Consider the following 13,162-nt stretch of genomic DNA (forward strand, 5'->3'; position numbering starts at 1 on the left):
CCCCCGCGGCGCGGCTCCGGGTCGGACCCAAGCCCGGCAACCCCGGCCAGAGCGCGGCTCGATTCCTGGGGGCGGGGCTTGCAGCAAGCCCCGCCCCCAGGAATCAGGCCCCGCTCTTGCTAAAGCCGGCCCTGTGCCAGATGCACTAAAGATTCACATGTCCCTTCATGCTTCAACCACCATTCCAGATGACATGCGTCCATGCTGATGATGGATTCTGCTCTAAAATGATCCAAAGCAGAGTGGACTGATGCATGTTCATTTTCATCATCAGAGTCAGATGCCACCAGAAGAAGGTTGATTTTCTTTTTTGATAGTTCGGGTTCTAGTTTCCGCATCTGAATGTTGCTCTTTTAAGACTTCTGAAAGCATGCTCCACACCTCGTCCCTCTCAGATTTTGGATGGCACTTCAGATTCTTAAAGCTTGGGTCGAGTGCTGTAGCTATTTTTAGAAATCTCACATTCGTACCTTCTTTGCGTTTTTTCAAATCTGCTGTGAAAGTGTTCTTAAAACAAGCATGTGCTGGGTCACCATCCGAGACTGCTGTAACATGAAATGTATGGCATAATGCAGGTAAAACAGAACAGGAGGACATAAAATTCTCCCCCAAGGAGTTTATTCACAAATTTAATTAACACTTTTTTTTAAACAAGTATCATAGAATCATAGAAGATTAGGGTTGTAAGAGACCTCGGGGGGGATAGCTCAGGGCCGCCCAGAGGGGGGGGCAAGTGGGGCAATTTGCCCCAGACCCCCACGAGAGTTTTTTGGGGCCCCTGGAATGGGGTCCTTCACTTGCTCCGGGGGCCCCAGAAAACTCTCGTGGGACCTGGGACCCTGGAGCGGGTCTTTGGCGGCAATTCGGCGGCGGGGGGTCCTTCCGCCCCGGGACCCACCGCCAAAGCGCTGGGTCTTCGGCGGCAATTCGGCGGCAAGGGCCCGCCGCCGAAGACCCCAGGCCCCCTGAATCCTCTGGGTGGCCCTGGGATAGCTCAGTGGTTTGAGCATTAGCCTGCTAAACCCAGGGTTGTGAGTTCAAACCTTGAGGGGGCCATTTAGGGATCTGGGGCAAAAATCTGTCTGGGAATGGTCTAGCTTTGAGCAGGGGGTTAGACTAGATGATCTCCTGAGGTCCCTTCCAACCCTGATATTCTATGATCTACTCCAACCCCCTGCTCAAAGCAGGACCAACACCACCTAAAACATCCCAGCCAGGGCTTTGTCAAGCCAGGCCTTAAAAACCTCTAAGGATGGAGATTCCACCACCTCCCTAGGTAACCCATTCCAGTGCTTCACCATCCTCCTAGTGAAATAGTTTTTCCTAATATCCAACCTAGACCTCCCCCACTGCAACTTGAGACCATTGCTCCTTGTTCTGTCATCTGCCACCACTGAGATCATCAGCATGGAAGCATGTCCTCTGGAATGGTGGCCGAAGCATGAAGGGGCATACAAATGTTTAGTATATCTGGCACATAAATACCTTGCAACGCTGGCTACAAAAGTGCCATGCAAACATCTGTTCTCACTTTCAGGTGACATTGTAAATAAGAAGCAGGCAGCATTATCTCCTGTAAACTTTTTGTCTTAGCTGAACAAGAAGTAGGACTGTGTGGATTTGTAGGCTCTAAAGTTTTACATTGTTTTGTTTTTGAGTGAAGTTATGTAACAAAAAAAAATCTACATTTGTAAATTACACTTTCACAATAAAGAGATTGCACTACATTACTTGTATGAGGTGAATTGAAAAATACCATTTTGTTTATCATTTTTACAGTTGCAAATATTTGTAATACAAATAATAATATAAAGTGAGCACTGTACACTTTGTATTCTATGTTGTAATAGAAATCAATATATTTGAAAATGTAGAAAAACATCCAAAATATTTAATACATTTCAATTGGTGTTCTATTGTTTAACAGTGCAATTAATCATGATTAATTTTTTTTAGTTAATTGCGTTTGTTAACTGTGATTAATTGACAGCCCTGATTTCTATAGATACTATTTAGCAGCTGGAGGTGTCTTTTCCCTATACATCCTTATTCCCACAGACTTGGTGGCACCAGCAATAAAGAAATACAGTCCAGTACTCGATCACATGAAGTTCCTAAGTACAGGTCATTGGTAGGTTAAGAACCAACATCCTGGGCCTTAGAATTCAGACACACTCTTTGCTAATATTGTAAAAGATTCTGGGGGGGGGGGGAGTTAATATGCAAATAAATTTAATATACAAGAAAAAAGGGTTAATATTTACTACCAGGTACTAACTCACAGGAGCTGAGCATATGGCAAGCAAGGGCTGTGCATGTTTTCTCAAGCCTATATTGCACTGAAGATGCACCTTAAACATGGTCTTTAGCCTGCTACAATTCCAATCCTGGGCTTCTCCCCCCACCAAGTTCTACCATGTAGTTTAAACCAGACCTACTGCCCCTCCTGTTATTTTGGTCCTGGGCTCCCCATGACATTCTGATTTAAAAAATCAGCACAATATCAATAAAGTAAACATGAGATGGACTAAGGACTGACTAACTGAAAGATTTCAGAAAGTAGTTGTTAAAGGGCAGCCTTCATCAAATGTGGGTATTTCTACTGGGGTCCTGCAGGGATCAGTTCTACGCCTGATGCAATTCAACATTTTAATCAATGATCTGGAAGTAAATGTAAAATCACTGCTGATAAAATTTTCAGATGACAGAAAGATTGCCAGAGTGGTAAATACTGATGAGGACAGGGCAGTGATACAGAATGATCTAGCTCACATGGTAAGCTGGACCCATTTAAACAAAGGCTTTTTAATACAGCCAAATGCAAAGTTATACATCTAGGAACAAGGAATGCAGGCCATACTTACAGAATGGGGAAAGCAGCAACTCTGAAAATAATGTAGGGCGTCGTAGAGGACAAGCAGCTCAACATGAGCTCCCGTGCAAAGCTGTGGTAAAAAGGGATAAGGTGGTTCTTGGATGTATAAACAGGGAAATAGTGAGTAGGCAGGGGGGTGATTTTACCTCTGTATATGGCATTGGTGAGACTGATCCTGGAACACTGTGTATTGTTCTGGTGGCTACATTTTAAAAAGGATATTGAAAAATTGAAGAAGGTGTAAAAAAGAGCCAAAAAATCATTTGAAGGCTGGAAAAAACACCTCACAGTGAGAGACTTAAAGAGCTCAGTCTGTTCAGTTTACCAAAAAGAAGATTCAGAGGTGACTTTATTACAGTATATAAGTAACCTTCAACGGGAGAAAAGAGCAGGTTCTAAAGAGCTCTTTAATCTAGCAGTGAAAGGCATAATATGAACCAATAGCTGGAAGCTGAAGCCAGACAAATTCAAATTAGAAATTAGGCACACAGTTTTAACCGTGAGGGTGGCTAATCATTGGAACAGACCACAAACAGAAGTGGTAGTTTCCGCGTCTCGTGATGTTTTCAAATACAGACTGGATGCGGTGCTGGAAGATATGCTTTAGTCAGACATGAGTTATAGGTTTTCCCTTGCAAATTGAAACATATGTAAACCTACCTCCATCAAGATAAAAGGTGGACTCCACAGTGTCACCTTGCCCATGTCCTGATTTTTTTTACATAATGGAATAGCAGCACCACAAGCTTCACCTATATCCCAAAGTAACCCTCTCTAGGCTGTTTGATTTCTGTAGACTGTCCCTGGCTGCTTTGTCGTGGCTGCCAAAAAAGGACAATCCGTACCAATTATTCTGGTGGTTTCTGTGGTGCAGACACCAGAACAGGATTGTGATACACCTTTTCCTTGGTAGACAACTTTCTGACTCACAAAACAGTTGTATGGAGTCCTTTGGGGTATATCAGAGCTGTTAAATTACAGACACCCTAGACCAGACGCGATAAATCGACCCCTGATACATCGAACACTACCCGCCGATCCGGCGGGTAGTATAGACGTACCCTTAGTCTCTGCTTCAGTACTCTTCACATCTTGGAAATGCAGAATGTGAGTGTCTCATTAAATATCTTGTAACAAATGAAGATTACAACATAATGCAATGTAATAAGTTATTGCTGATATCAGATATCTGTATTCTTAGCAGTCACTCTGCTAAGTAACATAAAAATGATCAAAATAAATTACAATACTCAGGTCAGGGGATAAATTATTTCATAGATAAACTGCCAAATAGAAAAATAAAAAAAGAAGGCTTATCTCAGGCAGAAAGGTTCAGCCACATTGGCAACCCTTGTCTTTACATTTTTCCAAAGGTTACAGGCAGCATTCAAAAGAAATAATTACATCTGGGGAAAAATAGGGTCACAGGGCCCATTAGTGCTTTTGTCAAAATTTCTAATTCTTTGATCTGCATCTGTATTATCTGGGATGATTGAAAAGGAGGCTGGTTTAATTTCTGTAATTTGTTACACTTCAGAGGAAAGTGAAAGCATTCAGGAAAGCAATAATAATCTCATGCATTTCTATAGTGCCTTCCAGGACTCCAGAGTGCTTTGCAAAGTAGATGCTGGTAGCATTTCACCCACTGCCGATATGAAGCCTCCTCAAAAGTGAAACACGATGGCTTAGCAACAGCATGGAACAGCCTAGAACAGGAAGTGAAGGAGAATCCCTTAACCAATTGAAATTATCAGGGAATTTATGGAGATGGAACATAATTACCCAAGCTGGAATTTAGCTAGGACATAGGGTCAAACTCTTTGACTGTTATGAAAAGTGTCAGAGGCTATTCAAAGACCACAAGATTGGTTTTACATCTCATTGAAAACATAGCAACTCAAGGAGCACAGCAGCTCTAGTGCCACACTCAGGTATTGGGTCACTACTAACTCAATGGGAAGATCAGCTCCGACTGAATTACCAAATGCAGCAGGTAGGTTTTCTTTGGCGGTACCCCCTCCAGTATTGATGTAGTCTAGCCCTAGTAGTGACAAGATCCCAGTGGAGATGGGATGGTTGCCATTACACAGACAGCTATGTGCTTTCCATTAGCCGTGTAAAGATGACACATTTGAGACTTTTATTTAAAGTCGGACCAGATGAACCTAATATCTCCTTTTGTGTCTTTGCCCCACAATTTGCATGAGTTTGACCCAGTGAAAGCCCTCTGAAGGCATGTTAACCTGTACTATGGAACAATATCCAGATGGTCTTGTTCCGTGTTACTCATCTTGGTGTGTCCACTCATCAGTCTTGCAACCACGCAATGCTATAATATTATCGATGTTGTAATATAATTTTATCTGGTGACCCGAATTAACAGAGCATGGAAATATTTCTGAAACAGGTTTCTAGTAACCCTGGGCTCGAGGGGCCAGATCATCAGCTGGTGTCAATTGGCATAGCTCCACTGACTTCAACAGAGCTACAATCATTTATACGAGCAGAGGATCTGGCTCAATATTTACCTCACTAGCCACCCACAGCAGATCATGACAGATCACAGACATTAGGAAGGGCTGCCTGGATCATCCAATCCTTCGCACTGTGCTTTTGCAAAGCCATCATCTACCCCAGAATGCTCTCTGGTTAGAGTTCAGGCTATTCCTCTAGGACCCCAGGGTCACAGGATCACCTGTTTTGTGAGTTCGTTTTGAACTCTCCTCTCCCTGTACTCCAGGGAGGGCTGGTACCAGAGAGTCTTTTCAGATTTCTTTAGATATCTCTATAATCAAAAGGAATTTATGAGAGAGAGAGAAAAGTGGATAAGGCTGATTCGTTGCAGGGAAGGCCAGAATGCCCTGCCATCCTCTCTTCAAACAATCTGACTGAACTCTTCCCAATGTGGCTCTGGGGCACCAAGGCTGTGAGCACTGTGGGTGTGTTTCAACGTCTCAGACTTGTTGCTTTATTCACACTAGGGATGCATATTTACCAAAAATCAAAGTAAATGTTTTTTTCCTATTTCTTGGCCATTTGGGATACTCTGAGATTTATTTTATTCACTAGTTGAAAGGAAAATGGAATCAAAGATAGCGTCTTTATTCTATGCCAAGCTCTTTCTTGTGTACCCCAGCATAGGCTCACACAAAAGAGCTCTGACCACTCTAACTAGGTGCTTATTCTAAATATAGAATGGTTTAGCTTTGGTTACATAATTACCTAGCGCACTTGGGCACATGACATTATGGTACAAAAGTCTTGTTCTTTCTCCCTCATGGTCCCAGCTTCAGGCTGTTTAACTGGGTGCTGTAAGAATAGGATTATTTTGAAGCAATATCACCTAGTTTCTGGAGGGAAGACCAATAGAAATCAGATGCTGACATGCCCCACCCCTTCTGATGGGAACAGTGCCAAGGCTACTGATCTAAAGATTAGAGCTAAAGATTGGTAGTCAGGGCTGCTACTGTTTAGCATCTTGTTTAGCAGCAGGGAGTTGTGACGGGACGGTGACCGAGGGTAGGGAATTGCCTTCTTTACTGCAGCCCTAGGCTGATAGCATCAATGATTTCCCAGTTGTCACCCCCAAAATCTATTCCTGATCAATGATCTGGAATGAGCTCAGTTGAGGTCATGATCTTGTTTGCACTAAAACCAATGGCAAAACTCCCAGTGACTCTAATAGCAGTAGTAGCAGACCTCTAGCTCATATTCGCTGGATTGTCTCCTATTGTGACCCTGACTAATTATTTTACATTTGGTCTGCACTAGTTTCCCTCCTATTTTCACAGTTACCTACATGATCCAAATCTCTCTTCTCATTGTTTGCTCTGTGTCCCATATTAACACCACTTGCCAACTTGCGGGGCTCACCTTTGTCAACATTGTTATAAATATAATGAAGAGAGAGGCTAGGCTAACACCATGCTGGGATGCCTCACTCACTCCCCTTTCAGCTCAAAAACTGCCCTCTGTACTCACACCACTCAGAGCAATCAACCTTAACTCTGCCATTCCTGACTGTGGTGTTTAATTTCTCAGGGACAATGTTCCACCATTAATCCTCACTGCACTCATGTATTTATTTGAGTGTGTGTGTGTATGTGTGTGGGGGGTAGACATGGACACTGAGAAAGAGATTGGGACTGAGCGTAGCAGGAGTCCAAGATATAGTCTTGATCATATTTTGAACCATTAAGGAAAATGAACAGTATATTGTCTGTTGTCCACCAGGCAGGAGCGGCGCCAGGGTTTTTGCAGCCCTAGGCGGCAGCGCTCCTCCTCTGAGAATTCGGCAGCGGGGGTCCTTCCGCTCCACGTCTTCGGGGCACTTCGGCGGCGGGTCCCGGAGCGAGTGAAGGACCTGCCGCCGAATTTCCGCTGAAGACCCGGAGCGGAAGGACCCCCCCGCCGCCAAATTTCCGCCAAGGGCAGCAAAATGCTGCCCCCCAAATCCTGCCGCCCTAGGCGACTGCCTAGGGTCGCCTAGTGGAAGCGCCGGCCCTGCCACCAGGGATCCCAAGAGGAAGGTTTTCTGGGCCACCTGCTTGACAGTTGCTCACAGAAGCTTAGAGAAAATGACATTCATCCTGAGAATAATATATCTAGGAAAGAAGATGGCCAGCGGAAATCTTACTTGGGTACAGGAGTTGAATTGGGTTAGTTTGCTTCAGTATGGTTTTTCGGGAGGCTGAGACTTTGTGCTTCAGAATCTAAGATTTCATGTAAGAAAAAGTTTCTACTTCTTTTAGCTGCAAAAGAAACCTTGAAAATATGAACTGAGTACAGCCAATGTAGTGATGTTTGCCTGAATCTGCACACAGCCTGAAACAATATCTCTGAGAGATGTGGACTGTATTATCAAGGCCTCTTTTGTCTCATTCTGCTTTTTTACATCCTTGCTTAGCTCTCATTGATTTGTCACCTTTGTTTTTGGTAGGATCAGTTCTAAATGCTGTCTCCTCAACTTCATCCTGAATACTTGTATTTCCCACTACGGATTACACAGCTGTTATTGAAGTCCATCTTATCTTCATTACAGGGACACTGGTTGGAAAATGGAATTGATTATCACTGGTTTCCAATTAAAAAATATTTTATTGGAGAATGATATCTATTAAATGTTTCAGTGGGTGGTTATCTATCTAGGTATTTATACCATAGCATCTGAATGCCTCACAGTAATTGTGCTAACTCATCAAGATTTAACATTCTCTTCTTTGGTTCTCTGTTCCCAAGCATGTATTTAGGCTTTTTTGTTTTTCTGTTTATCATCATCATCATCATTATTCTGGGAAGGCTTTGGTGACGAGCTTAGTTTTACATTTACTCTTGAATATGGTAAGATTTGTCATCATTCTTATTTCTCACAATAAGGAAATTGCTAGCTGAAGGCCAGCTGCAGAGAAAGCTTTTCCCCTCACTCCTGATAATCTTTCCCTTGTTGTTAACAGTTTCATTGTTACTGATGAGCACAGTTTTCTCCTGGTGGAATTCTGTGCCACTGTGCATGCGCAGAATTAATGTCCCCCACATATTTTTTCTGTCTGCAGAAAATAGGCTCTGGTGGAGAGGCACTGAAATTACACCTTTCATCCACCAGGGGCTGATGTGGCATCAGAAGAGAGGACAGCCAGCTGGCAGAGAGGGAGGGGGAAGAGACTGTGTTCCTCAAAGTGGGGCCATGTGAGGAGGCATGGGATGGACAGAGCAGGGCACACAGGGCTGCTGGGGTGTGTGTGTGTCACAGAGTAAGGTTCAGAAGGGCTTGGGGGGGGGCACAGTCTCAGGAGCTAGTGGAGTGACAGCATTGAGCCGGGGCTGAATGGGAGTGGGGTTGCAGGGCCACATGGGGACAGGGGCAGATGTGCTTGACTGAATGGGAGAAGCTAGGTGTCAGACAGGGTCTGCATGAGGGAGGCTCCCCAACTCCTTAACAATCCCCCCCACAACCCTGTTCCATACTTCTCCCACTCACACTCAACAACACTCTAGGTTCACTCCCAGGCTCCTTCCCTCTCCCTCAGCTCCTCCGTTATCCCTGACTCCCCTAAGCCTTTGGTCTGCTTCTGAGGGGTGGGGGAAATATGTTTCTGTATTGTAGTTTAAATGAATTACCGGTACTCAAAGTTCTGTATTAATATGCCTAGTAAGGAATCCATGTAAACAAAACAAAACAAAAAATCAAAAACAACCCCCCCAAAACATTTCCTGAATCTTTTGTGTGTGTGTTGTTACAGACATACTTGCTGACAAGCATTTTAAAATAAATTACCAAAATAATTGAAACTGGCATGATTATATTATGCTATTTTGACAGATAAAATATGCAGCATTTTTAAATATTGTACACAGAAATTTTAGTTTTTTTGGCACAGAATTCCCCAAGAAGTAAATGGTGCACATATACATTTCCGATAGATACTAGCACTGAAATTGAGGATCATTCCCATCTATCTATGGCAGGGATCAGCAACCTTTGGCATGCGTGGGCCGAGGGATGTGTTGGCCGCCGCTTCCTGCAGCCCCCATTGGCCTGGAACAGCGAACCGTGGCCAGTGGGAGCTGCGATCGGTCAAATCTGCAGACGCTGCAGGCAGGGGCAGCTCTATGTTTTTTGCTGCCCCAAGCACAGCAGTCAGGCGGCCTTCAGCGGCATGCCTGTGGGCGGTCTGCTAGTCACATTGATTCGGCGGCGTTTCTGTGGGTGATCTGCCGGTCCCGCGCCTTCGGCTTGCTGCCCCAGACACGCGTTTGCTGCGCTGGTGCCTGGAGCCACCCCTGGCTGAAGGTAAACAAACCATCCTGGACCGCGTGCGGAAGGTTGCTGATCCCTGTTCTATTGTATTTCCAAGGTCCCTGTCCCCTGGTTATTCCAGTAGCTTCTGTTATATTTTTTTCATGCTTTTTACTTGCTTCAGGACTTTTAATGATTTAATAAATCTACCAAATCATCAGAAAGTCCATGATGTTGATTAAGGCAACAAAACTCCAACTCCAGGTACCTGTATTTCATTGGACACTTGATTGGGAAAGACTGATTGGGCAGCAGTCTTATTGCTTTGTTTGATATAAACTGGCAGCAACTGCAGAGGATGGATTATCCTGCTCCTGCCCATAAATCTCCACTGCTCATAGTTTATTGCTCCTGAACATATTCAGAAACTGGTCCATACAGAATCCAGGCTGACGAACAAGTGCTCGAGCCGGCCTCGCTCAGCAACAGTGCCCACGTGACAACCCTCCCTCCCCCCAGCTCTTCAGTGAACTCGCCTAGGGCCCAACGCCTGTAGTTCTCTAGAGCCCTCCCCATCCTGGGGCCTACGGGGTTGTGATCAGCACAGGACTACAAGTTCCAGCATGCCGTGCGGGGGCGAGGCCGTACCATATGTGGGGAGGAGGTCTCTGTTTTCTCTGGGTAAAAGCATCGAGGTGCCGGGTAGCCGGTAAGTACGTGGAGCGGCCCCCTCTAGCTGCTGCGGGGAGGGTGGTCCCTGAAGAGAGAGAGGGGAAGGCCCCCACTGTCACCCGGAGAAGGGCGGGGAGCGGCTGCGCCTCGTGGAATGTAGAGCGTTGTGTAACTAATCGGGAGCCGGCCGGTTCGGAGGTGCCGGGCTGGGGCTAACACCCCCGAAACGCACAGTCGCCGGGCGGCGCGGGTCCGGCCCTGACTCCAACCCCCGCTTCTCAGTCCCCCTGGCCCAGCCTCTGCCGCCATCTCCCCAGTGACCCCTGGCCCAGCCGCCTGCCCCCCCGACAGCCTCTACCCCAGCCTAGTTCTCCCGGTCATCTCCGCTTCTGTCCTCCACTCACACCCGCCCTGCCTGCCCCTCTCGGCACGGCCAACTTCCCTAAGCAGCGCCGCCTTCTCTCCGCCCCCAGCCCCACCACACTACCAACCTCTGCTCTCCCACCGCCCCCGCCTGATCGGCTCAGGTATCGCCTCCTCCCTGGCACTTGTTTGGAAGCAGGCGCCCTCAGTGTAGGGTCGGTCTCAGAGCCTCTGTCTCATGTGTTTCACTGGGACGCCCACCGGGTTACTCGCTGGAAAAAAATCTCGTCTTCGGCCGTCCTGCTAAAAGCCAGACGAGAAGCGCAGGTGGCACAGAGACCCTGACACCTGCAGCAGACTGGTAATGGGGGTTACCTCACAGCACGGCGCTTACCATTTTAATTACTGCCGGGTTGCCTGAGTTCTCCTTCCCTGGTAGTGTAGGGCACTGGAGAAGTTTATAATTCTCTGGACTCTTTCTTTTCACTGCTGTGAGGGTAACTGCTGGAGCTGTGATTGTGGCTGGAAGATCTAGGGTTCCTCATAAAGTGCCAGCCTCTGGTTTTCATTTCTGCATGTTGCTTATCTAAAAGCTGCGCCCTCCCACAGAGTTTAATTGAGTTGAGATTACAAATCAGTGGCCGGATTTTCAGAAGTGTTCAGCACCTCAAGGCCCATTGGCTTCATAGGCAGCTGCAGGTGCTCAGGACCTCTTGAAAGTCCAGTCACAAATAAACAACTTAAATCATATATAAGTTTAACATTTAGTCCTTTCGCTCATATTATTGCAAACACTGAAATGGTGTGAATAAACACTAGGTCCCCAGTCTGCATCTTGTTGAGGTCCGTAGTGACTGAAAGTCGTCGTCATCTGGTGGTTGTTTAATGGCCCATATGAAAAGTTATACAGGTGTCACAGGATGATGGGTGTCCGTCTAATTCTGAGGGGTTTCCACAAAACAAAACTCACCAGCGTCATTGGCTTTTTTGTTGCCTATCTCAGATGAGAGACCAAGGATTGCAGGGGTCAGAGACTTAATTCCCCCTTCATGTGTAGAAGTGATGTCTCTCCGGGGCAAGGCTCAGACTTTGGTGAATAAACATGCCTTTGCAGTATCTGTGTGCTGACTAATTGGAGACTGTCAGTCTCCAAGTCAATCCAGCAACTTTCACTAGTATGAAATTCAATGAAAAGAAAACGAACACAAAACAAAATGTGAAGATGCTAAATATTTTATTATTATTGTTTATTTATTATTGCAAGCAGGCTCATAGTTATTCCACACATACAATGCAGGATCTATAGTTACACAAGTCAAATGATTGAATATGGGAGCTTGGGTCAGTCTGGTTGTAAGTGACACACATGATACTTAAGCTGGATCATGGACTAAGTCAAGTGAAAGTCAAAGAAGCCAGTTCATGTCTACAGAGGAAGAGCAGCAGGTGATTCATTAGCAAAGATCTTAATAGTGAAAGGCAGTTATGTTGAGAGGCATATTTCGCAGCTGACAGTGTCTTTAAGATACCCCTAGGGATTTTGCAATAGCTCATTTACATGGTAAAGACTCACTGACACATTATGGAAAACCTTGATATACAATTGATTCTGCCAATTCTATTTCTATATCTTATATTGGAGTTATTTTAGACCCCCATTTTTATTACTAAGAGATATTAGCATGAAAACAGGATCTTTGTTGTTTAAGAGCTCAGCTGCTCCTGCTGTTTATATCCCACCTAAAGTTGCCATCCTCCGCTTGTGACGTTCCAATTAGTGGGTATGGAAATAGCAGTGATGTCACAAACTGCAGAATATGGCTTCAGGTGGGAATAAGATGTGGGAACAGATGGACCTACATCCTGTCTTCAGACAAATGTTCTTAATAATAAAGAAGGGAAGAAAACAAAAAAGACAGAAGTGGGTTTTTTTCTTTGTTAAAAGGAGACACTATCAAGTAATTTAGGCCTCAAATTTACCAAAAAATAGGACCAGAAATGTTATTAATTAAAACTATTTCATAAAATATTTTGAAAGTTGTGGAGAGCATGGGGCATTTCTGTAATATTTCTATGAAAAGTGTATGTGTCTCAGTTTACCTGTTTGATATTATTCTGCTTGACTGCAATAAGTTAAATCAAAGGAGATTGTTTTAAGGAGAAGCAAACAGGTGATGAAACAATGGCAGAGATAAAGATGCTTCTAGAGAGAATACCAAGGGTCCTTAAGGGAACCCTGGGGGAATCATTAATTGGGAAATGCCCACCTGCTTGGCTCCAACCAGGCTTGCAAGTTTATTTTGACCTGGCCTGGACCTACGATCAAAGGTACACTAAACACGTAAAGACACCTGTGTAGAGAGGAAGGGGGGATGGGCTTTGATAAGGAAATGCTGAGAGAATGTGAGGGGCTGTCTTCAAGGGTATATAGGCTGGGTGGCAGTTACCTAAAACTTGCAAAGAAGGAAGGTTAAGTAAGATTCATGCCGTGTAGGCCTTTATTGTTTTAACCCATT

The sequence above is a fragment of the Terrapene carolina genome, unplaced genomic scaffold (genome assembly GCF_002925995.2).
Source record: "Terrapene carolina triunguis isolate 2854851 unplaced genomic scaffold, T_m_triunguis-2.0 Scaffold96, whole genome shotgun sequence".
Taxonomy (NCBI): domain Eukaryota; kingdom Metazoa; phylum Chordata; order Testudines; family Emydidae; genus Terrapene; species Terrapene triunguis.